Below are 26,991 nucleotides of genomic sequence, written 5' to 3' on the forward strand. Positions count from 1 at the left end.
CTATTTCATAGTGGGAAGTGAGCTTTTTCCAGAGCTGAGGGCCTCTCGTGGAGAAGGCTCTACACAGCCAGCTTCATCTCTTTCAAACCAGCTTGAGAGCCTCCTCTTATCACAATTGTGCCTGAATGGCTTGAGGAGAGACGCGTCTCTCAAAGAGAAAAAGTATTAAAGGGCTTGGGGCCTAAGTTAAAACCAATATCTTAAATACTGAGATGAATTTGAATCCTAAACCCAAACTTAATTCGGTGTTCTAGGAGCGCGTCCTCCTGGATCTTAGGGCTCGCATTGTGATATTGTGTCTGCTTATACAAGATGTGCACTGTTAAAGACTTGGTGAAGCAGGACCGAATGTGGCTTATTTGGGCTGCTTAAAATGTTTGTCCTTACTCTTTAACTGGGCACACAAAAAATGAGAAATAACCACATTTTCAACCCTGAAAAAAGGTTCAGTGTGGATCTTGGGCAAAGGTTGGAGACACTTCTCATTTAACCAAACAATTTGACATACTCTCACTCATACTTCCCAAAAGGTGGGAAAACCACAGGCATCTGCATTCTGTTAATGTGTGTAGTAGCAATAATAATAATAATAATATCTAGCTCTTGTAGGTGCTTTTCATCAGTAGATTTCAAAGTGCTTTCCAAAAGGAAGTCAGTATCACTACCACCATTTTACAAATGGGTAAACTGAGGCATAGAGAAGGGAAGTGACTTGACCAAGATCACCCAGCAGGCCAGTGATAGAGCAGGGAATGTATGGAGTCCCAGTCTAGTGCTCTATTTACTAGGCCACATTGCGTTCCATTGTACTAAAGTATCCTGCAGAAAGGAAGAGAAAAGGATGCTGCTTCAGATTTTAAAATTGCATCAGGTATGAACAACAAAATGTGGAGGTAAGCCTCTCACTCACTCATTTATACATTCTGTGGGGTACTGTACTACTTGTGCTAAAATCCCACTGTCCTCTGACTTTTGCATTCCCTACAGTTAAGAATAGAATTGAAGGCCTAATTTTGGAAGTTTCTTGTTTGTGTGTGTGTCTGCATATGAACTAGAAGTAGATGATCCTGGGAAAAGCCATCTGGTGAGTAAGTTAGTTTATTTGCTCACTTATTTAATTTGGAAACGGCTTCTGTGTTTGCCAGACTTATGAACCTAATAGGAGGCAGTAGAGAAATGTCCAAGAAATTCTCTCTTTTTCCATTTAGGTTTTGGTTTGTTGCCTCCTGTCTTGAGTGACTGTATAAAATGTAATATGCAAATTCTCCTCTGCTTGAGTCAATTTGAATGACCCCTCCCTTCCCCATCTGGGTGGTGAGACTGAACAGTCCTTGAACATGCTTTCAGGTTTTTGTCTATATAGAATGAACTCTCACATTCATATTCAATTCTGACAATTTTGTGTCAGTTTAGCTCATATTCTTAAAGTTACGTGACCTTATATAAGAGACGGCCAAATTCTGTGCCCAGTTACACAGGTGTAAATCCAGAGTAATCCCATTGAAGTCAGTGGAATTTCTCTAGAGTTACACCTGTGTAATTGAGGGCGGAATTTGGTCCTAGAGTATCTATCCACATATCTGTCTGACAATTACTAACAGGTAGTTAATCCTAAAATGTTATAAATGAGGGCTAGACATTTGTCTGACCTTGGACAGCGTTCAATGGGGGTACATTCTTTGGCCATGCACTTTGCACACCAAGGATAGGCACAGCCACAGTCCCCACATTTAGGGGGATATTTTACTTTCAAAAGCTACAGTAAAGATGTATGAGGACTGCTACCTTCTCATGCCCCGGGGTGGGGGGCGGGGAAGAAAGAAGGTGCAGGACACCCCAAAGAGTCAGTGGAGGGGACATAGCTGATCAAAGAGAGGGGGTTATATTGGCCCATCTGGTTAGATTTGCACAAACTGAAGGAATTGTGCAAGTCCGCCTGGAACTCTACTGGGATATTCTGTCGATGCATTGACTCTTACTTTGGGCAGTGTCAATGACATAATAAGTCTGAGTTCCATTTCGGGGGAGACTGTTTTTTCCACTGGCTTGTTCAGCACTAAACAAGGAATTATTGATAAAGATAAAATAGCTAAAGATAGCTAAGATAAATCTTTGGCCAGACAAAAGCTTGAAGAGGTTTCCCTCTCTTGTCTCACCACACCTCTGAGATGACACAGATAAGCTTTCCGAAATACCATGCCAAAAAACAATATTGCCCCAACATTTGGTATCCAGTGTGGGTGCATCATGATCCACAACTTCAGGGCTTCCTTTTGTCTTTCACATTCTGAACTGACAGGAGACCCTGGAAATAAACAATTGGGGGCGGGGTGTGTGTGTGTGTGTAAAAGACATCCTCTAACGGTAACTATCAAATCCAATAAGGCTCAAGTAAAAAGGTCCAGCTGTCACAGTAAAATACAGCATATCCACTTAGCGCTCACAAGGTGAGGATAATGCTAACCAGTTGCTGTAGACAGCTCAGTGTCACAGTGACAGCTGAACAAAGGGATATACCGTATAGCAGAGTTCAATCAAAGCAATGCCAAACAATGTTTAATAGCTATGTAAGTAATTATCTTCAGAAGACAAAATAAGAAGGAAAAACACACTTTGTTTAAAGGTCATCATCAATGACAGTGAAAAAAAATACACCTCACATGAAAGGCATTTTGAGCACAGGCTCTGAAAATGGCTTGAAAATAATGTTCCCACTTTTAAAAAAAACCCAACCAGTTTAATACATGTAAGGTGAGGGCAAAGGGACTGGGGTGTTCAAGCGTGCAATGAAGGGACAGGACCAAGGAGCCTCATGTCTACCTGGCCCTGCACTTCTCTGAGAACAGGCTACTCCCACTGCCAGCACTATCCTTCACAGGCGGCAAGGAGGAAACAGGACCATATTCCTGCTGCCCGATCCTGCATGTGGGGCAGGGCTTCCTGTGCAGCCTGGCGGTTGTGTGCTTGCCTGAAGTACAGTGCTCCTGGGAGTTGCCTCATAGGTGGACCAACACCGTACTGCCCCCTTCTACAAGTCTTGGCTTGATGACCCAATGAAGCCCTAAACGTTTGCCATGCAGGCCCTAGTGCTACTGCCACATTACAGTGATGCAGGATATAGACACCCAAGTTGTGATGACAGTACCCTCATATCACAGTGTAAACCTAAGTCTCAGCAAACCTGTCTTTGATATATCACTTGTCCTTTTCAACCAGATCAGGAGTGTGATAGGATCAGTAAATATCAGGGGGGACACTATCCTGCCCTGGCAGGGAGCTGGACTGATGTATTTGGTCTTTCTGATTTCTAACTTATGATCCTATGGCTGTGTATGTTGAGAACTGTACTTGGCTGTCCTAGTAGAAAACAGAAAAGGAGTACTAGTGGCACCTTAGAGACTAACCAATTTATTTGAGCATAAGCTTTTGTGAGCTACAGCATCCGATGAAGTGAGCTGTAGCTCACGAAAGCTTATGCTCAAATAAATTGATTAGTCTCTAAGGTGCCAAAAGTACTCCTTTTCTTTTTGCGAATACAGACTAACATGGCTGCTACTCTGAAACCTAGTAGAAAATGATATCCTTTCCATCCAATGTTGTCCTCAGTAGCTGATAGAATCATTTGGTATAAATGACCTGCAAGTATCCCAGACTGTGTCCTAACACCCATTAAAGCGATTCTCAATCTTAAGATCTAGTGTTCCACTTCTAAAACTAAAAAGTACATTGCAATTATAATGGAGTCTTTTTTTTTTTTAAACCAACCCATTTACCACCTGTCTACACCCACATACCAAGAGCGGTACATGGCTCACTGATTGAGAACTGCTATCTGTTACCTTGAAAATTCTCTCAATTAACTCGAAGTTCAGTTGTCTGGATGCAATTATTATTCATCTCTCTCCCTCCTCCCCATCCCCTACCAGCACAACATATCAGTATTCAGCACCATCCTGTATACATTACAGAAGGGGTTGTTTGGCTTTTGTTAACTAATAGAATTTCGAGATGCTGTAATACACACACAGATGTAGTTAATCCTGTGGTAAAAGCTGTGCAAACTCACATTTCACTAACTCCGGGTCTCCAGACTTGAGAACAAAAATTCTGCAATTATTTCAGAAATTGCCATAATAGCCCATTTATTTTAAAATATGTCCTCCTTTCCCTAGGTTAGCTCTTGCGATTGTGAGAAAGAAGCACCTGTCACTGATGCCCACTGCACTCTTTCAGGCCTGTTGAGTCTATTGTGTGCAAACATCTGGGATTCATCATATTTTCTGCTCACCAGTGAATCAGCAGAAAAAGAGGCCATGATGATCCCCAGTTGCCTGCAACTACACATGGATTAAAGAAATTACCCCACTGCATTTTTATTGCAGTATCAAGAGTTACATTAAAGAAGTGTGTGGCAGCTCCTACACAAGGAACAAAAAGGGAAGTTAATAAAGGTGTAAAGTTGTTGTTTGTAGGGATGCGGGCCAAATTCATTCCACTAGGCAAAGAACTCTCACTTCCCAAAGGGAGCTTCTTGGAGAGGTTGTTCTGAGTTACATCTGACTCCTGGCATATATGGTCAAAGGGAATATGAAATGACCAAACTGGAACAATCAGAATCACCAAATAGGAAAATGTATGAGAATAAGGTGCTCTGTTTGATACCTCAGGCTTTCTAGTGTATGTTTATATGTGCATTGGATCAGAAAAGTCTTTCTACCATAACAACACTCTCAATACCATACACCCCTTTCTGTCCCTAAACCTCTACCAAAAAAACCCCCTTACCCTTAGCAAAGGTTTGACTCCAAAAAAGGAAGAGTCACTCGGGACTTTGCTATTGTTATTTATTTTACATGGAATGTGCTCAGTACTATAGTGACAGGCAATAGTATAGAACTGTTAGGCATATTAGACAGAACCAGAAATGAAGTTTGAAAAAGTTACTTAACCTTTTATAAAGATTGTATGTTCACACCTCTGAGATTCCAGACTTGGATGGAAATGGATCAAAGTGCTGAAATACTATGATAAAGGCTGTTAAAGTATTTACTTCTTGTGACTGAAGTCCTAGGTGAGCCATGCTGAGGTCACTCAATTAGGGTGAACTGCAAAGAAAGGGGCAGATAACGCCCAAAGCTGGTGGATATTCCGATACTTAGATTTACCAAACCAGCACAAAACAGCTTCTATAAGACCTCACTGGGCACCCAGAAGCCAACAACACAGCTCCCTTAAAGCAACCCAGCTTTAGGCCTCCACCCAGACACCCAAATCAAATATGATAAGGATTACTGAAAATCTTATTCATCATATAAAAAACGTTCTACCAATCCCAAAGGATTGGACACATTACCTTCCAGATTAATTAATATTCCAGAGTTTACCCAAATACACGCTTGCAGCCAATTCTTATTAACTAAACTAAAAGTTATTAAGAAAGAAAAAAGAAAGTATTGGTAAAAAGATCAATATACATAGAGATATGAGTACAGTTCTGAGATCAGATTCATAGTAGAGATGACAGGTTGAAGTGAGCTGTAGCTCACGAATGCTTATGCTCAAATAAATTGGTTAGTCTCTAAAGTGCCACAAGTACTCCTTTTCTTTTTGCGAATACAGACTAACACGGCTGCTACTCTGAAGCCTGTCATTATGCAAGGCACTGCATTTAGCCTTATAGAGTAGAAATCTATCAACTTCAGGAATGCATCCGATGAAGTGAGCTGTAGCTCATGAAAGCTTATGCTCAAATAAATTTGTTAGTCTCTAAGGTGCCACAAGTACTCCTTTTCTTTTTGCAAATACAGACTAACATGGCTGCTATTCTGAGACATTTCAAAGAGAGATGAACACAGTGATATCCTATGTTTACAGTTCATTTAAATGTTAATATTCCCTTTTGATCTCTGAATCAATAGCTATAGTGACAGACAGGAACTGTCTGTTTACATGGCTAACATCTAACAAGATAGGACTACACACATACAATTAGTATCACTGCTAATTTCTAACAATATAGGCTTGCATTTCAAAGTTCTAGCCTATCTACCATGGAATGGCCCTAATTACCATTTGCATACTTTTCTAACATGTCTCTAAAGGTTGGCTCTGGGTCATTTAGCTTGCAAGCTGCTTAACCCAAGCATCACACTTTGTATAAGATTTGTTGTAATTATATAACAGTGGTAGCAACAATGATTTGCATGGTCATACTCTAATCAGATAACGTCATACTTCTGTGATAGGATGAGCATGAAATCCCATGATTCAGGCTCTTGATGTGGGATTTTCAACCTGATTCTGCAGTTTCAAGGCATATACTTGTCTGAACTGAATCTCTGAACCTTTTGGGGGTTTATGAACAGTGTGGGCAAGATACTGCTCCTCCACCCTTATATGGCCATGCAGTGGTGGGGAAGGAGCCTGTGTAAGGGCCACCCAGAACAACAGGCCTCAGAGGGGCACAGGGGCTGCTGCCAAGCTGTTGGATCAACTCACTAAAAAGAGAGCAGGAGATACCCCACACCACGTGCTATCGAATTGGAGCTCGCTGGGCCTCTGGAAGGGTGGGGGGACGACAATATGCTGCACACATTAAAAAGGCTAATGGGGAACTCAAGGAGGTGCTGTGCCTCAGTCAGAATACCTCCACTGTTCTCTGGGCGCAGTGCAGCTCAGCATCAACCCTTATCATGTCTCCACCCTGAGAGCACTGAAATCACTCTCTCACCATATTGCTTATGTAGCCACATTTATGTATGTGGATTTAGGGCCTAATTATCATTAATGCTAAGGTCCCTTCACAAAACTTTGGTAATGTAATGCAGCCTTAAATAAGGGTTAAATGACATTTACATTGCATTACAAATTATATTACATAGACTGGCAAGAGTGGTGAAAAAGGACTTAGTGTAAATTAGAATCAGACCCAGTGCTTTGGGGTAGATTAAAGCCAAGATTTCTCATGCCAGCAAATCCTGTATTTCCTTAACTTGTGTAATTGAGATCATAAAAGCAACAGTGTTATAAATAACTCTGAGGATCAAAGACATGATTATATCAGTCTGGAATACATTTTAGACTTTGAATTGCTCATTTCCACTTTCATTCATTTTTCACAGTGAATCCGTGTTATTCACAAAGCTATGGCTTTGAGCCCTACAATAAACATTTAAAAAGCACTAATTATCACTAGGTTATCTTCCATATGGGTGGACATCTAGTCACAACATCAAGCCAGAGAACAGTAACAGCGCTGCTGATTGGCCTGAGGCCATATTTGATTTTTCTTAAATCATAACCTGATTTTGACTCATGATACATAGAAAAATTATACTGCTAATATATCCATTAGTAATCCAGATTTCGTATTGTATTGGGAACTTTTATATTTCACCAACTGCATGGTAACTAGTAGAGAAGCAAAGCTGACACCTTGAGATATGTGTCGGAGAATAGTGTAGTTTCTTTGTAACTTCATGGAATTAACTCAGTAATAACATGTGTTAATCAGAATGTGACGACTGCCACACTCTTATCACACACTTGCCCCCTGGATCCTCAGTTGACATCAGATCTGAAATGAAGATGGTGGAAGAGGGAATAGCAGACAATGCCATATCCTCCAGCTGGCAGCTGTTGAAGTTTGCTGACTACCTGAATTAGGCCTGGATACTTTGGTACATTTCAACAAGAGCCAGCTTTACTGAAAGTGACAGATGACTTATGGACCAGGAACTGTGAGCAAGATTGCCTTTGCTGTATATGTGTATGTTTGAATTATTAAGCAGCTGATACACAAGCTTTTTGCAACGATGATAAAAGTAGAAATTAAACAGAGTACATGGATATCTTATTGACATTGTTATCAAATAGCCTAATGCCATACACCATTGTTTGATACCTCAAAACATAAACAGCATCACAAGGTATGAAGTGAAACATGACTTTTAAGAATGCTGCACATTAAATACTAAGCACCAGATCTGCTGCCTTTAATAATGCTGAATACTGTACTCAAGTAGTCTCAATGAGCTCACCAGCTCTATGAATAAGGGACGACCTCGATGTGAGTGCAAGTGGCAGTGTCTGACCCTAAACAAATACTTGACGTTTCCCTGCTGCGCCACCAAAACAGCTTCATTCGCCAACAGATTTTGCACAAAGTCAATTTTTATATTAACTTTTGTCATACAGAAAGAAAAAAATATAGATTTTTGTGCACTATGGGATCTCAATATGGACTGCTCCATCATAAATGTGTTTAATCCCTTACAATCGTATAACCTTAAACTAAGGATGCAGGAGAGTGAATCTGTGTGTGGGGGGGTGGAGGGTGAGAAAACCTGGATTTGTGCTGGAAATGGCCCACCTGGTGATCACTTTAGATAAGCTATTACCAGCTGGACAGTGGGGTGGGAGGAGGTATTTTTTCATATTCTCTGTGTATATATAAAGTCTGCTACAGTTTCCACGGCATGCATCCGCTGAAGTGAGCTGTAGCTCACGAAAGCTCATGCTCAAATAAATTGGTTAGTCTCTAAGGTGCCACAAGTACTCCTTTTCTTTTTACATTAAACTTTGTTTACCTTGTCTGCAACATAAAAAAAAGGGGGGGGACAAGATGTGGTTTAATTAAGCCACAACTTTATTATTTAACTCATCTGGGTACTAAATGGCAATAACTCCAGTGCAGATGATGATTCCTTTATTAATCCCTTCTGTCTGCTAGAGGGATGCTCGCAGTTGCCCATCCCTCCACAACTGGTCCCCAGCCCGCTGCTGGGATCCCATTACTCTCTCCACCTATGAGGGTTAAGGAGTTAGGAAAAGGGGATTGTCTCCTCGCTGTACTGACATTAGGTGCCACATCCATGTTTCCCATTTTCTTTAGGGATGCTTTCCCCTAAATCTGATTCTACTTCAACAGGGACCCACACTCCCCTAGGGATGGGCACCTGCCACCTGTTAAGTTGTGACTTCTTGAACTGTACACTACCGGATCCCTAAGCTGCCGTGGGGGAGTTGAAGAAACCCAGAGGGTGACTAGCGCAAATTCACAGGAGAACAAAAAAAGACCCCCAGCTCTCTGCTTATCCCAAAGGTGGGGCTGGGAGCTGCTAATCTGGATATGAGGAGGGAAGATCAGGCTGGTGGATAGAATTTATATACCCTCCTTCATGTGTGCAGGCCCAATGGTTTACTTGCATCATATCAGCCTGCCCACCAGTTCAGGTGATGCCTTTTCCCCCCAGATCTCCTCTCTCCCAACTCCTGAGGGGTTCTTAAGGAGCCACTACTCTTTTTTCTTCCAGGTCAGGCACAGCCACAACCTTCAGTTTATGGGGGTTGCCTCAGCAGAGTTACTCTAGTTTTATATTGGAGTATCAAAGTAGAATTTGGCACAATCTGTGTCATTTTTAGGCATTGTTGTGTCCTCCCATGAGTTACAATGGTTTTAACTAAAGCTGGCAAAACAAAGAGCTTTGCAGATATCTACCAAATTTCAGTCATACGGTATCCGCAGGTCTGGTGAACAGAGGGAGTTATGCTGCTGTGTCACTTCAGAAAATATCATAGCCAGGCAGCATTGCTCAATGCCATAAAGTCATTCACAGCAGTACCATTTCATTAAAAAATGCCACCTAGGCTTTTTGTTTTGATTTTTTGGGAGCAATTTCCAAACAATGCGAAACAAAATTAAAAAAAAACAACCCTCTTTGGTTTGATTCCATTCAAATCAATTTTCAGTTTGCCTCCCCTTTTTTACTCTCCCTTAACCTTTCCCACCTCCCCCTGGAGAAAGAGAGGAAAAGGTTAAACCAACCAACCAACCAAAACACACACAATGAGAGAATAATTGAATTTGGAATTCATAGCATCATAGACTTTAAGGTCAGCAGGGACCATTATGATCGTCTAGTCTGACCGTCTGCACAACGCAGGCCACAGAATCTCACTCACCCACTCCTGTAACAAACCTCTAACCTATGTCTGAGCTATTGAAGTCCTCAAATTGTGGTTTAAAGACTTTGAGGTGCAGAGAATCCTCCAGCAAGTAACCCGTGCCCCACACTGCAGAGGAAGGCGAAAAAACCCCAGGGCAATCATATCTCTTCTTAGCCTTCTTTTGATTAGGCTAAACAAGCCAAGCTCTTTGAGTCTCCTTTTATAAGACAGGTTTTCCATTCCTCGGATCATCCTAGTAGCCATTCTCCGTACCTGTTCCAGTTTGAATTCATCTTTCTTAAACATGGGAGACCAGAACCGCACACAATATTCCAGGTGAGGTCTCACCTGTGCCTTGTATAATGGTACTAACGCCTCCTTATCTCCACTGGAAATACCTCGCCTGATACATCCCAAGACCACATTAGCTTTTTTCACGGCTATATCACATTGGTGGCTCATAGTCATCCTGTGATCAACCAATACTCTGAGGTCCTTCTCCTCCTCCGTTACTTCTAATTGATGCGTCCCTAGCTTATAACTAAAATTCTTGTTATTAATCCCTAAATGCATGACCTTACACTTCTCACTATTAAATTTCATCCTATTACTATTACTCCAGTTCACAAGGTCATCCAGATCCTCCTGTAGGGTATCCCTGTCCTTCTCTAAATTAGCAATACCTCCCAGCTTTGTGTCATCTGCAGACTTTATTTGCACATTCCCACTTTTTGTGCCCAGGTCAGTAATAAAAAGATTAAATAAGATTGGTCCCAAAACCGATCCCTGAGGAACTTCACTAGTAACCTCCTCCCAGCCTCACAGTTCACCTTTCAGTGTGACCCGTTGTAGTCTCTCCTTTAACCAGTTCCTTATCCATCTTTCAGTTTTCATATTGATCCCCATCTTTTCCAATTTAGCTAATAATTCCCCATGTGGAACCGTATCAAATACCTTACTGAAATTGAGGTAAATTAGATCCAGTGCCTCGCCTTTGTCTAAAAAAATCTGTTACCTTCTCAAAGAAGGAGATCAGGTTGGTTTGACACGATCTACCTTTTGTAAAACCATGTTGTATTTTGTCCCAATTACCATTGACCTCAATGTCCTTACCTACTTTCTCCTTCAAAATTTTTTCCAAGACCTTGCATACCACAGATGTCAAACTAACAGGCCTGTAGTTACCCGGATCACGTTTTTTTTCCTTTCTTAAAAATAGGAACTATGTTAGCAATTCTCCAGTCATATGATACACCCCCTGAGTTTACAGCTTCATTAAAAAATGTTGCTAATAGGCTTGCAATTTAATGTGCCAGTTCCTTTAATATTCTTGGATTAAGATTATCTGGGCCCCGATTTAGTCCCATTAAGCTGTTCAAGTTTGGCTTCTACCTCAGATGTGGTAATGTCTACCTCCATATCCTCATTCCCATTTGTCCTCCTACCATTATCCCTAAGCTCCTCATTAGCCTCATTAAAGACTGAGGCAAAGTATTTGTTTAGATATTGGGCCATGCCTAGATTATCCTTAACTTCCACTCCATCCTCAGTGTTTAGCGGTCTCACTTCTTCTTTCTTTATTTTCTTCTTATTTATATGGCTATAGAACCTTTTACTATTGGTTTTAATTCCCTTTGCCAGGTCCAACTCTACATGGCTTTTGGCCTTTCTCACTTTATCCCTACATGTTCTGACCTCAATAAGGTAGCTTTCCTTGCTGATCCCTCCCATCTTCCACTCCGTGTAGGCTTTTTGTTTTTTCTTAATTGCAATTTGTAATGACACAATTTCACTTAGAAATGTCACATCTAAAAATATCAAAACATTTTCACACCTTTTATTTTGTGAAAAATTTTGCAGTTAAAAATATCTCTACTTTCAAATTACATATAACATAACGCCACTGAACATCAGTGAGACACCTTGGTACAGGGTTTCCTGTATATTGATACAGGAAAGGCTGTTCCAGGGTGGGTCCCTGATAGGTCATGTAAGCAAAAGCATCTCGTTTATCGTTTACTTCCCATACCTGTGAAATTCTGAGGGACCCATATTTAAATGAATGAAGTGAGACCATTTTTTACTGTGAAGCATTGTAGATTATTGATTAAAACTACAATTAAAACAAGGCCTCTTTAAATATGTCCCAACTTAGAACTGTTTGTTTAAAATAAATAGGTCATTACTGATGGGTTTCAAGTTTTTTGCCTGTAGGTGACAGTAGGTAGTGGGTGTTCTCACACCAGCTCATTTCTGTTTGAAATATTTCTGGGATTGGTAAGGTCGGGACATGTAAAAAACCAAAATAAAATTAAGGGGGAAGAGAGAGAGAGAGAGTGTGTGTGTGTGTGTGTGTGAAAGAGACAGACAGACAGAGAGAAGCAAATTCAAGTAAAAGACAAGAAAAAAAAATGTTAGAAGAGACCCAAGTTGAAGGACGCTCATATAAGAGAGCTTTGCAAATAACTATGAACATTTTTTTTAACATGTACATTCTTACTCAGATCACAAGAAGTACAAAACACATATGTGCTGTATAGTACATGCACCATCTCCCGTATTTTATACAGTTTACATTCGGTTCCTTAGTAAGGGCTTGGCTACACTTGCGAGTTACAGCACATTAAAGGAGCCCCGGGCACACTAGCTCACGACCCGTCTACACTGGCAAGACACGTAGAGCACTCTGACTCCGTGGCGGGGCCGCTCCTGGTTCTCCACCTCGGCGAGTGGAATAAGGTTTGGTGCGCCCCCACTCAGGCACCGCGGCACCAGTGTGGATGCCCTGGTCTGTTAGTGCACTCTGATTGGCCTCCAGAAGTGTCCCACAATGCCTGTTCTAGCCACTCTGGTCATCACTTTGAACTCTACTGCCCTTCCCTCAGGTGACCAACTGTCAGACCTGCCCTTTAAATTCTCTGGGAATTTTGAAAATGCCCTTCCTGTTTGCTCAGCCAGCCATGGAGTGTTCTCAGCGAATCTTTCCAGCTGACTATGCCTCTACACGCCAGGCGATCCCCAGTGTGGAGCAATGGTGAGGTGCTGGATCTCATCAGTGTTTGGGGGAGGAAGCTGTCTAGTCCCAGCTGTGCTCCAGCCATGGGAATTATGATACCTACGGGCAGATATCAAGGGACATGATGGAAAGGGGCCATGACCGGGATGCACTGCAGTGCAGGGTTAAAGGGAAGGAGCTGCAGAATGCCTACCGCAAAGCCCGTGAGGCAAACAGCCACTCTGGTGATGCCCCTGCCGTTTCTACAAAGAGCTGGATGCTATACTTGGGGCCGACCCCACCTCCACTCCGAGTACCACCATGGACACTTCAGAGCCCAGTTCAACAAGGTGGGAGGAGGAGGAAGAGCAGCAAACTGGGAGTGAGGGTGTTGGGGCAGAGGAAGACACCCTGGAATCCCTAGATGTGTGCAGCCAGGAGCTATTCTCAAGCCAGGAGGAAGGTAGCCAGTTGCGGCAGCCGATATTTGGGGAAGGACAAATGCCAGAGGAGCTTCCCAGTAAGCGGCTTTTATTTTGGGAAGGAAGTTATTCGGTGCAGGCTCTTGGGGCAAAGAGGGGCTGCATGCATACCTAGATGCGGAATAGGGCGTTGATGTGCTCTCTCACATCATGGTAATTGGCCTCTGTGATCTCTTCAAAGGTCTCATCCAGAACTTGGGTAATGCGCTTGTGCAGGTTTCTTGGGAGAACCACTGTGTTCTCTGTCCCAGTAAGGCTAACTTATCCACGCCCCTGTGCTGTGAGGGGCGGAGGGAACCATTGCTGCACACAGGCAAGCTGCATATGGGCCAGGGCAGAATCCACAATGCAGTAGAAGACCCTCCCTTGCTTCCCAGGTCACCCTCAGCAGCGAGATATCTTCCAGGACGAACTCCTGTGGAAAATGTGGGGACAGTGTTCAGTATAGGGGCCCCCTGCTGCTGTTGGCTCTCCCCAAGGCACAGAAACCCAGAGGACAGTACAGCCATGAAACAATCAGTCACGCTTGACCCTCTGCTTACTCACCGTTTTGGCAAAAAGAAAAGGAGTACTGGTGGCACCTTAGAGACTAACAAATTTATTTGAGCATAAGCTTTCGTGAGCTACAGCTCACTTCATCGGATGCAGTAGCTCACGAAAGCTCATGCTCAAATAAATTGGTTAGTCCCTAAGGTGCCACAAGTACTCCTGTTCTTTTTGCGGATACAGACTAACAGGGCTGCTACTCTGAAACCTGTCACCATTTTGGGGCTCCCGTGGGTTATGTGCGCTCGCTTTGGGATGGGCAAATTATGCTATTGTGTAGACTGTACTTGCCCTTAAGTATGGGGGAATCATTGCTCTGTCTGGTGTGAACAATGCTGCCTCTGTTAAGTGTTGTATTTTGCCTTTATAGATGCAACCTTGAGATCTCAGCGGTCTGTGTTATCACCGGCCAAAAGCCTCCAAAAAATCAGAAAGAGGGCACATAGAAGCAAGGGAGACATGTTGCATGAAGTAATGCGGCATTCAAGTATTGAAAAGTGCAGGAGTGGCGGGACAGTGAAAGGAGGATCTGCCAGCAGAATGAGGAGTGACGGCAGCAAAGCACGGATCGGCTGAAAAGCATAATGGAGCGCCAAGCAGACTCGATGCAGGCACTCATAGCCATGCCCGCCCCCCCGTGCAGCCCTTGTGCCCCATGTCACCTCCAACCCACTATCCCCAACAGCACCAGAATGGGAAGAGGTGCTCTGTGGGATAGCTGCCCATAATGCACCGCTCCCAATGCCGCTGCAAATGCCAGTGCGCTTGTTCCTGTCAGTGTGGACAGACTGCAGCACTTTCGCTACTGCGCTCTCTGAAGGGTTTAACTCAAAGCGCTCTACAACTGCCAGTGTAGCCATGCCCTAAATGTACAGGCCAATTAGACTTACTGGGGTTTAGGCACCAATAGATAGGATGGCTTGAGTCAAACCAATGAAAAGCAAACCTATCCACATGCACAAGAGGTTTTTGCTAGTTTTAAGATATATAAAATTACCCCAAACTTTCCTGTACTTGTAGGGAACATTTTGACTACTGAAAGTACTGAAGTAAAGTTATACCAACGCTTTTTACACATGAAAATTAATCCAGAGTAAATTAGAATGTTACTTTAAAGCAGATTAACTATTTATGATTAACTCCATGTGTGGATGCTCTTATTTTGGATTACGAGTGCCTTATTCCAAATTAGTTTAATGGCTAATTTGGAATAAAGCGCTTTTTTCTGGAATAAGAGCATCCATATAAAGAGTTAATCCAGAATAATTCCCTACGTAGTCAAGCCCTTATTTATTAAAGTAAACTGGTAGCTTTTGAAGGGAGCCCACTTTTGCATCTTTGGAGAGTCTGAGTAAATAGGTCTAGGTCAGTTCATTTTCCAGGTAAGCACCAATATAAACATGTTGTGCATTGCTTTTTTGTCGCATATTGGGAAATTTCTGCCTTACATTTTGTGACAGTTTTATATGAACCTGAAAAAGTATACAAAATAGTATGACAATTTGAGCCACAACAGTTTGCCCAATATCATCCAGACTCAAAGAATTTTAAAAATGTTCCCATATTTTGAGATTTTTTGAAAATATTCTTCTTTTTCCTCAACATTTGCTAAGATTTAGTTGGGGTTAGTCCTGCTTTGAGCAGGGAGTTGGACCAGATGAGCTCCTGAGGTCTCTTCCAACCCTGATATTCTATGATTCTAAGTGCAGCGTCTTACGGCAAGACAGGGTATTTTTTGCTTTTTTGCAAATGTCGGCAAAATGTACCAGTTTCATTTTTGCTGTGAAACTTTTCATACAGCTCTCTTGATTTTGTCAAAACAAATGTATAAATGTAAATATTATTGTTTATTAGTAATAACTACTAGTGTTAGTCAGACACATGATTTTGTGTGGAAATCTAAACCCAGGCAAACTATCCATGTGGGTTTGGTGAAGCTGTGCCTGCCAAATATGACAGGCGTGGTTCTGAAGTTATACCATCTTACCAATACTGTTACTATCTTTTAGTTATTGTCCTCCAAGATTAAAAAGCTTGCACCAGCATGGGATAACATTTCCACTGTGCCTTTGCACTGAGGCACACACATCGTCCCACAATGCCACCATGTGAAACAGGAGGGCAAAGAGAACCTTTCATTCCAGCAGCTCTCCCTAAAGCAGAGGCAATGAGAAAGATACTAGGTTTAGAGGGCTGGACCTCTAGAGGAACTGGATTATTGGTGATGCCCTGGGATCTTCCCCAAACCAATTTGAAATGATGGTAGTCTAGTGAGCCAAACTCATATCAAAACATAGGAGTTTCAGTATCTCAAGCTGAGAGAACACTGCTCTCCTTTCATTCATTCTGAGCTGCAGTATGTGTGTGTGTGTGTGTGTATTTTTATTCCACTAATATTGTCTTAAAACTGCACATTTGCAGCTTGGCCCTTTGTTTGGCCTTTTCATAATACATGGCGATGAGTCAAGCTTGCTGTCACTTATCTGCCAACACCAGCCTCCCTTTCTCAATGCAATGAGGGGGTCTGCTGCTGCTGCTGTAATGATTCATCCTTTTGTCAGCCCTGGGCAGTTTGGATGATGGCACAGCCTAATCACTCCTACTAGTACTGAATTCTAGCTGCCTGGAATGTCATTCTCAAAACAGAGAAAAGACTACCTGACTGTTCACCTTTTATCCCTAATGCAATGGTAATCTGCAAGGCTTCAGCAAAGACTGGCTGAAATCAATTTAGTTTAAAGAAATTAATGCTGTTTTCACACAGTCCTTTAAAGATTTGTCTAAACTTTAGTGTAGATACTGTACTGTGGATTCCTACCCTATATTTCATCCTCCAACATTCCTTACCTTGGATTATTTGCTTCTGATAATCAGATGAATGTTACGTAAATTACATTGGCAGAGTGGTTTAACCCACCTGGAGTTTCACATACCACACCCTGTAATCCCTTTTCACAGAGCAGCTATCTGTTTGACATGATGCACAGTAGTCAGCACTTGTGACTGCAGAAATTTACTGCAGCAATGAAAAAAGTGCTTGTGAAACACAGGAAGAACTACAAAACCATCCCTCTAATCTTTTAACCATCAAGCAGTCTGACTCCAATTTTCGGCATTACAGGGCCAGATTTTTAAAAGCATTCATACAAAGATGATTGCACGTGTTTGCATGTGCCATATTTGTTTACGTGCACCAGAATCTGCACCTTAATGCTGGGCACAACCACAAGTACATGCACATATTTGTTCAATCCTAAAAGCGGAGTCCCTGCTAATCCATATTCATGGCTAAAAGATGTCTTGCAAATTAGCAAATATTAGACCAAATCCCCAAAGGGGGTTTTGCCTGAGTAAAGACCTTGCATAAAGATTTTTGCATGTGGCCTTGTGAATAAGCAAATATGCAAACATAAAATAAAATATATATTTTTTAAATAGTGAATAAGTATTCACAGAATATCCTTTTTTATTCATCTATTTGATCAAATATTTCTGATGCATCATAGAATTCTATATGACTTAAGCATCAATAACTGGCAATGTGTTTTGTAAAAATAAGGGAACCTTAGTAATGTGAGAGTTCACTACAAACTATTTCCATAAATTTTTCTGAAAATTAGTAAAACCACTGTTTTATTTCTTAGTATTTAGAATTACCATGTTCCCATATGTGAATCTGTGAGGGTCTATTAAATACACTCTGGTGCTGTGCTTAATAGACTATACCAGCTTTGCAACTTTATCATCCAGTTAGGGTGTGGCCCTTCCATTTCCAGAGTCAACTACTTTTAAAAACACACCGCGATTCAGTCAACATTTTCTGCTTTAATACCACCCATTCAGAACCAATTGGGGGGTACAGACCCTGAAGAAGACCTTGGAAAAGTTTGGTCTGTCTTTTCAGATGCGTAGTGAGCAACAGTTGCTGTAGTTGCCAAACATTTAGATTTGGTCAAAAGCAGAGACATTTTGAGCTGCCAGGTACTGTCAAGCACAGGAATGTTTGGAGGCCCACAAGTAGATCAGACATTCTGACTAGCCAGCTGATAGTACTGCTGTATGGTTGTCTGCCACCATCCAGAAAGACTCCACTGCAGAATGAAAGATACATAAATCTGTTCAGCTACATCTTTAGCAGCACCTGTACAAAATCCTGCACCAGCATCCTGCCCCAAACAGGGATCTGACTGTAATCAGCTGTGGCTGAGATCACACACAATTTCTAAGACAAGAAGAAAATTAATTGTACATCTCCCTCATCATGCCCATGACATTGTAATAATCTATTTTTTCCATGCTATGTCAGATGCATGAAGTGATGCACCAGAAAAGGCCTGACACAAATAGCTAAGAACAGAAGGAGGCTTAAATAGTCTAACTCTTCATAGCTTCACAAATGGCTTCCATCCTCTCCCTGAAAGACTCAAAGGCTTAGTGACTTGATATGTTTTTATAATATTTCCCCAACTCAGGGAACAGCTAGAAAACCATCTGACTTAAGTTGACTAATAATACAGTGTAAAAAATGAATAGCGAATACCCAGAGCAAGCTTAGGTCATAAACAAGTCAAACTGAAATTTGACAGCATGGAGTATTTTGATTAACTATTAATAGGAAACAAATTCATAAAAATTAAAGGTTGATAGAAAATTATTTAACGGAAAAGAAGGCAGAAATTTGTTGTATACATTTTTTGCTTTGAATGATCTGACCATCTCTAGATGCAAGCAATGGCATTTGAACAATTTGTATAGTGGGGGTACTGAAAGCCATTGAATCAAACCGTAAACTCTATGTATGCTGGAAACCACTTCAAGCCAGGGAATACTGCCAAGCACCTCAGCACCTCTAGTTCCAGCACCCCTGGATTCAAGGGCTTTTTTCAGTAATGGATGTCACATGATAGGCCCCTAATACCGTATTTTAGCACCTGAACAAATGATCTGATTTTTAATAGTGCTGAGCACAAAGCAGCTTTCCCTGGCTACCAGTAGCCAAAACATGTTTCAGAGTAGCAGCCGTGTTAGTCTATATCCGCAAAAAGAATGGGAGTACTTGTGGCACCTGAGAAACGAACAAATTTATTAGAGCATAAGCTTTCATGGGCTACAGCCCACTTCATCGGATCCATAGACTGGAACATATAATAAGAAGATATATATATACATACAGAGAAGGTGGAAGTTGCCATACAAACTGTAAGAGGCTAATTAATTAAGATGAGCTATTATCAGCGCTATAAAAGTTTTTTTTCTACTGCTGATAATAGCTCATCTTAATTAATTAGCCTCTTACAGTTTGTATGGCAACTTCCACCTTCTCTGTATGTATATATATATATCTTCTTACTATATGTTCCAGTCTATGCATCCGATGAAGTGGGCTGTAGCCCATGAAAGCTTATGCTCTAATAAATTTGTTCGTTTCTCAGGTGCCACAAGTATTCCCGTTCCTTTAAGTAGCCAAATCATAGACCTCGTTTATGTGACTGTAACACCACCAACTTTAATGGAGTTGCAATGCTCATACTACGGCAAAAATTTGGCATTAGATTTATATTGAACAGAAGACAATTTGGATCTGTAATGAGATACAGTTTAGAGAGAGACTAGGTGGGCTAATATTTATTGAAAGAAATACTTCCTGTCACAACATCAGCAGAAGCAGAGCAATGCTTCATTGGCCACATGTATTTTTTTAGCAGGGTACTTTAGATCCTTACAGTTTCTTTAAAGAAATATTTCATTGAATTATAGTACATGGCATAGTACAGATGGAACATTGATCTTTCACAGTGTGATCAATGATCATGTATTAATAAAAGCAGGGCATACGGTGAGTGTCCAATTTACAATGCACAGAGGGGAGCTGATATTTTATAAATTGAACTTAATCCACCAAAGAATTAGCTGATATGTCAGTATTCTTTCTGCAGAAAAAGCAGACTCAGTGGGTAAAGTTACTCATGGCTGGTCTGTCTAAAGTTTAGTATGGGAAGAACACCACTGAAGTAAATGGGAGTTTCAGGTATTCTACACTGCTCGGGACCATGCCCAGGCCAGTATACACTAGCTGCCCAGCAGGCAGTCGTGTGTGTGTGTGTGCACACACATTGTGGGGATAGGGATCACGTAATAGAAGGTAGGGTAGGAAGCTCGTCTGTCCACTTTCTTGTCAGACAGCACACGCCAAGGAAACATGTAACAGTTTGTGGTTGTCAGGTGACAGCTCGAGCTTTGCCCAGGCAAAGCTATTTGTGGATCCACTTCCACAGGAATGAAAAGCATGCTAGAGACCAAGTCACAAGTAGTGGATCAATAAAGCTAGTCTCTTGATCTCGCCTCTACCCCCTGTTCAGAGTATGTGTGTGAAGTAAAGGCCCTTCATGTGCTTTACAATAAAGGCAGGATGATGCTATGGTCACCTTATATGGGCATAGTAGGTAATCCACCTTCATCTCTTTAGGCAAAACACCAGGATACTGAAGACCTGAGACACAGAGAGAGATACCTTGATTTGAGCATGTGCTTGCTCTTGGATACATGAGTGCAAGTTATACTAGTGCCCAGCATAATGCCCAAAAAGGCAGGCTGCACACCAAGAAAAAAATCCAAGTCTTTATTTGATTGACATTACCTTTATTTGTGGAATAATGTTGTCAAGGTTCCTCCCCCACTCTGAACTCTAGGGTACAGATGTGGGGACCTGCATGAAAAACCTCTTAAGCTTATCTTTACCAGCTTAGGTCAAAACTTCCCCAAGGTACAAAATATTCCACCCGTCGTCCTTGGATTGGCCGCTACCACCACCAGACTAATACTGGTAACTGGGGAAGAGCTGTTTGGACGCGTCGTTCCCCCCAAAATACTTCCCAAAACCTTGCACCCCACTTCCTGGACAAGGTTTGGTAAAAAGCCTCACCAATTTGCCTAGGTGACTACAGACCCAGGCCCTTGGATCTTAAGAGCAATGAACAATCCTCCCAACACTTGCACCCCCTCTTTCCTGGGAAATGTTGGATAAAAAGCCTCACCAATTTGCATAGGTGACCACATACCCAAACCCTTGGATCTGAGAACAATGAAAAAGCATTCAGTTTTCTTACAAGAAGACTTTTAATAAAAATAGAAGTAAATAGAAATAAAGAAATCCCCCCTGTAAAATCAGGATGGTAGATATCTTACAGGGTAATTAGATTCAAAAACATAGAGAACCCCTCTAGGCAAAACCTTAAGTTACAAAAAAGATACACAGACAGAATTAGTTATTCTATTCAGCAGAATTCTTTTCTCAGCCATTTAAAGAAATCGTAATCTAACACATACCTAGCTAGATTACTTACTGAAAGTTCTAAGACTCCATTCCTGGTCTATCCTGGCAGAAACCAGCATATAGACAGACCCACAGACCCTTTTCAGACCCTTTGTTTCTCTCCCTCCTCCCAGCTTTTGAAAGTATCTTGTCTCCTTATTGGTCATTTTGGTCAGGTGCCAGCGAGGATACCTTTAGCTTCTTAACCCTTTACAGGTGAGAGGAGCTTTCCCCTGGCCAGGAGGGATTTCAAAGGGGTTTACCCTTCCCTTTATATTTATGACAAATGTATTCATGAAATAGAATCTGACTGGCTTTTTTTAAAGTCTTAAAACTATGGAATAAATTAGATTAAAAAGGGAATATTTGCTAAATGTAGTTGGTGATTATTGTTGGGCCATCTCTATTAACTACAACGCTTATGTTTAGAGCAGTTCCCTGTTTGCTTATTCCGTCTCCTGCTTCTTTCAAGGCTCTTTGTTATCTTGATTTTTATTTGGCTCCAGTTTGTAAAATGAAACTGAAGTTCTTAATTGCAGTTCTGCCAGAGGCAGAGATCAGTAGAATAGAGAATTTGCCACACCAGATCAGTGTCCTGCCTCTGGTAATGGCCAATACCTGATGCGTCATAGGAAGGCCAAAAAATCCACATAATATCATTAGTCAGTTGTGAAGTGCTCAACATGGGGGGCAATGGATACTTCCCTGGCCCCAGCAGGCATCTGCCCTAAAACCAAAGATCTGATTACAATAGCTTACTTGATTACAGTTCTACAAATATCACACCATTGCATGTTCCCTAAACAAAACCCCAAACCTTTGCCATCATGTAGCTGAGTGGGAATATATGTAGCTCAGACTTCATCCTACCCTAGGACCTGACTTAGGCTTCAGTGTAAAATAGGTTTCTTTCTTCTAGCAAAGCAAATGTGTTCTCCCTTGTTATTGTGGAGAAACAGATTTCCACTGATGCACCAACATATGATGGTATAAGATGATGATGTGTCCTCAGTCCAGGTGAGACAGAGTCCTGGGACAAACATTCATTCCTAAATGCTTTCAAATATATCTTTCTTAACATAATTGTGGAGTGATATCTAGCTGTCATATTAGGAGATTGAATAAGAACTTGTGGGGTCTATTTCATGCTTTGCTAATGACTCACTGTGTGACCTTGAGCATGTTCCTTAAACTTTTTGATTCAGTTTCCCCTCCCTCCCTCAGAAAGTTGTTGTGGAGTTTAAGTGATTAATGTCTGAAATGTGCTTTGGAGTTTCTTGAATGCAAAGCACATGGCGACCTTTGTTTTATTTCTGCATATTTGATGCTGGAGTCTACTGTAATGACATTCCACTGTGTGGCCCAGTCACCTGGCATTGGAAGCCAAGCAGCTAGAAAGCAAATCTGGAAATTCTTTTTTCTAATGGGCGCATTGCTTATATCACAGATAATGACTTCTGTGGCTTAGCTGGAAGAAATTAAGCAGGCAATAAAAATACCAAACAAAGTTGCAATGAATTTAGAAATAATCACTCATAATTTAGCATTCAGCATCCCAGAGAGTTATTTCATTTGGTAGGTTTAGGTCATTACAAAGAATGTTCTCCTTCTTGCATTTGAAACGATATAAAAAGGGACTGTAGTTTATGGCTGCTATGTACTTGATGAGATATTAAAATTTCACAGCGCAGCAGACGCTGGGTGGGAGGGGGGAATATTTAAGGGAAGGTTGTATTTCCCTTAAACTTGGGTAGTCTGTGTTGTAAGTAGGCATGAAGCTGTTTCTGTTTTTATAGCTTACTTTATGTGTCTATCTGTGTTTGTACCTAATTCATATAGACAATCTTGTGGAAGATGCAGTTAATTGATTTTTAAACTTCAGTTCACATACACCATGTGTAACCTACAATCAAGGAAATGGGTGGAATCTCCTATCTTTTCACAGTCAGATGTCACCTATGCTTTCTGTCTTCATACACCTCTCTTCCACAAGTCTCTCATTTATTAAAGTTGCAAATTAACTGAATCCCTGTGAAAAATCTTTTGTTGCTGTGGTAAGATAAGACTTATTAAAAAATATAACTGCCAACAAACAACCCCTCCTCCTCATTATTCCCTACCTAATTTCTATTATGTACCTGTTGTGGATCTCTTTCAGCAGTCACATGTTTTAAATATTGCAGGCTAATAGAGCAAAACAAACCCTGCTGGCCCAGCAGGGAGCATGCTTTTCAGCTAATCATTTATTGTGAATGTCACTCAGGTGCTTCCATTAATGCATAGCTGCCAAGTGTACTGATTCTGTCAACAGTACACAGAATCTGAAACTGGCATTGATTATTAGGCTCCTTTTATTTTAAATTACTTGTGGTTATGTTTTGCATTTTTGTTATTTTAAAGTGAATACACATATGTGAAATTAATTGATTTTTCAGTGCTGGAAAATGACTTCATATTTATTCTTCAGGCAGTTACAGCCCACATAACCTGTTTTCAGCCGTTCCCTCTCCTATGGCCCCATGTTAGAGTCTCTTCAGCAACTCTGAGAATTGCAGCTAACTACTCCTTTCTTTGTAGAAGAGTCCAATAGAATAAAACAATAAGAATCCTATAGGGTTTTAGCACTGTACAGGAGGCTGTAGAAATAATTTTTAAAATCTCTTTAATAGAGAATGATCCTTTCTATAGGTTTTTTGAACCATCCTATAGAATACCCATACAGGGATACAATTCTCTATTAAATGATAAAGGCTGATTGAATAAAAATACAAGCTATAGAAAAGATACTATTAAATCCTATAGCCTTATTCCATAAGGATTTTTGGTTTGGCTCACTGAGCCTGTACAAGAGTCATTAATGATCTCAGAAAGGATTTTGTTTTATTTTTGCTTGAGATTAAGCCTTTGCCTTTCCAGCATAATCAAAACCAAGGCTCCATCTACATGACGAAAATGACTGTGGTTGATAAGGAGTTAAATGCACTGTTATAAATATAAAGGGAAGGGTAACCACCTTTCTGTATACAGTGCTATAAAATCCCTCCTGGCCAGAGGCAAAACCCTTTCACCTGTAAAGGGTTAAGAAGCTAAGGTAACCTCGCTGGCACCTGACCAAAATGACCAATGCAGGGACAAGATACTTTCAAATCTTCGGGGGGGACAAAGGGTTCTCTCTGTCTGTGTAATGCTTTTGCCGGGAACAGATCAGGAATGCAGCCTTCCAACTCCTGTTAAGTTAGTAAGTAATCTAGCTAGAAAATGTGTTAGATTTTCTTTTGTTTAATGGCTGGTAAAATAAACTGTGCTGGAGGGAATGTATATTCCTCTTTTTGTTACTTAAGGTTTTGCCTAGAGGGATTCTCTATGTTTGGAATCTGATTACCCTGTAAGGTATTTACCATCCTGATTTTTACAGAGGTGATTCTTTTACTTTTTCTTTAATTAAAATTCTTCTTTTAAGAACCTGATTGATTTTTCATTATTCTTAAGATCCAAGGGTTTGGGTCTGTGTTCACCTGTACCAATTAGTGAGGATTCTTATCAAGCCTTCCCAAGGAAAGGGTGTGTAGGGCTTGGGGGGATATTTTGGGGGAAGATATCTCCAAGTGGGCTTTTTCCCTGTTCTTTGTTTAACACACTTGGTGGTGGTAGCATACGGTTCAAGGACAAGGCAAAGTTTGTACCCCGGGGAAGTTTTTAACCTAAGCTAGTAAGAATAAGCTTAGTGGGCCTTTCATGTAGGTCCCCACATCTGTACCCTAGAGTTCAGAGTGTGGAAGGAACCTTGACACCACGTTCTGCATCAGACGCTAAAAAAAAGTGTGTGCATGAACATCCTGACTACTTTCAATGCTAGACGAGGATGGGTTTGGGTGAGCCTGGAGCTGGCATCCATTATCAACCATGAGTCATTTTCCTACGGCGGGTAGGGCCTTAGAGTACCTAGGTTTTGTTCAGATACCTGGCTATAACTCTACCTTAAGACCTTCAGGAGGGGGTGAGGTTTGGAGTTTAATCAGCTTGTCCCCAGCTTAGCTGCTATACAGAACCTGTCTGTCAGTAGGAGGCCCACCCCCTCCCTCAGGTTTACTGAAGCTTAACTGCAGCCAACATTAAAATGCTTCATCATTTCCCATCTCAATGACAGCTTTTCCCTCTTTTATAGTCTTCCTAAACCCTGACTCTATAAACTTTGAGTCCAGAGTGCTTTCTAACCCTACTAGAAAAGGAGACCAGATCATGCCCGTCTCTGTTTCCCACCTTCTCTTTCTATGAATCACTGAATCCCATTCAAAACTGCCCTCCCAATATCCAATACACTCCATGGACTTGCTCCATGCTGTCTATTTACTCCTCCACCCATTCATTTGATCTTCAAATCTTGGCCAATCACTTCTGCCCCCTCCCTGTGACACTGCTATTAATGACATTCTTTCATTTATCCCTCATGAGCTATGAAAACTTCACAACAAAATATCAAACTAGGCTAGGGTGACTGGGTGTCTGGGTTTCGACCAGAACACCCAATTGAAAAGGGACCCTGGCGGGTCTGGTCGGCGGTGCTAAGGCAAGCTAGTCCCTACCTGGCCTGGGGCACCATGCTGTGCCCCAGAAACGGCCAGAAGGTCCAGCTCCTAGGCGGGGGGGGGACGGGACAGGGGGGACACAGGGCTCTGCACACTGCCCCCACCCCGAGCACCAGTTCCCCACTCCCATTGGCTGATTCCTGGACAATCTGATTCGGGGGGGGGGGGGGGGGAGCAGAGACGCTCGAGGTAAGCTCGTGCCCCAACCCAGAACCCCCTCCTGCACTCCTCCTCCATGGCCCCACCCCAGAGCCTGCATCCACAGCCCCGAGCCCACACCCCCTCCTGAACCCCAATTCTGAGTCCCTCCCAAGCCCAGAGCCTGCACCCCCCTGCATCTCAACCTCCTGCCTCAACCCGCAGCCCCCTCCCACACTCCAAATTGTTCAGCCCCACCCCACCCCCCAGTCTGGAGCCCCCTCCTGCACCACAAACTCCTTATCCCTGGCTCCACCCCAGAGCCAGCAACCCCAGCCCAGAGCCTTCACCCCTCCCACACCCAACCCCCTGTCTCAGCCCATAGCCCACTCCCACATGCCGAATCCCTTGGCCCCAGCTGGGAGCCCCCTCCTGGACCCCAAACCCCGCATCCTCAGCCAGAGCCTTCAGCCCCTCCTGTACCCCAACTCCCTGCCCCAACTCCCTTCCAAACCCCTCATTTCTGGCCCCACCCCAGAGCCTGCATGTCCATTTAGAGCCCTCACCCCCCCGCTCCCGCACACAACCCCCCTGGCTCCAGCCCAGTGAAAGTGAGTGACGGTAGGGGAGAGCAAGCCATCAAGGGAAGGGGAATGTGGGGGGTGGGGCATCAAGGAAGGGGTGGGAGCAGGGTGTTCAGTTTTGTGCCAATAGAAAGTTGACAACCTTAAAGGAGGCTAAACTATCCTAGTTTGTGAATGCCCTCTGAAGGCAGCCTCATTAGCCTTTGGAGTACCGGAGGCAACTTCGCTTATTTTGCTCCACCCCATTCCTTTCCTCTATCCCCACAACTACCCCCTATTTGAAAATTAGCTATATGGACCCTCCTAAGAGTTTTCTGATGCATAGATCTGTTGGTCTGCAACATTCTCCTTAATATTCCCATACCTCCTAGGGGGCAGCCTATTGGCCTGCTCTTCCCTC

Source organism: Lepidochelys olivacea (assembly GCF_965140295.1).
Source record: "Lepidochelys olivacea isolate rLepOli2 genome assembly, chromosome: 5".
NCBI classification, from domain to species: Eukaryota; Metazoa; Chordata; order Testudines; family Cheloniidae; genus Lepidochelys; species Lepidochelys olivacea.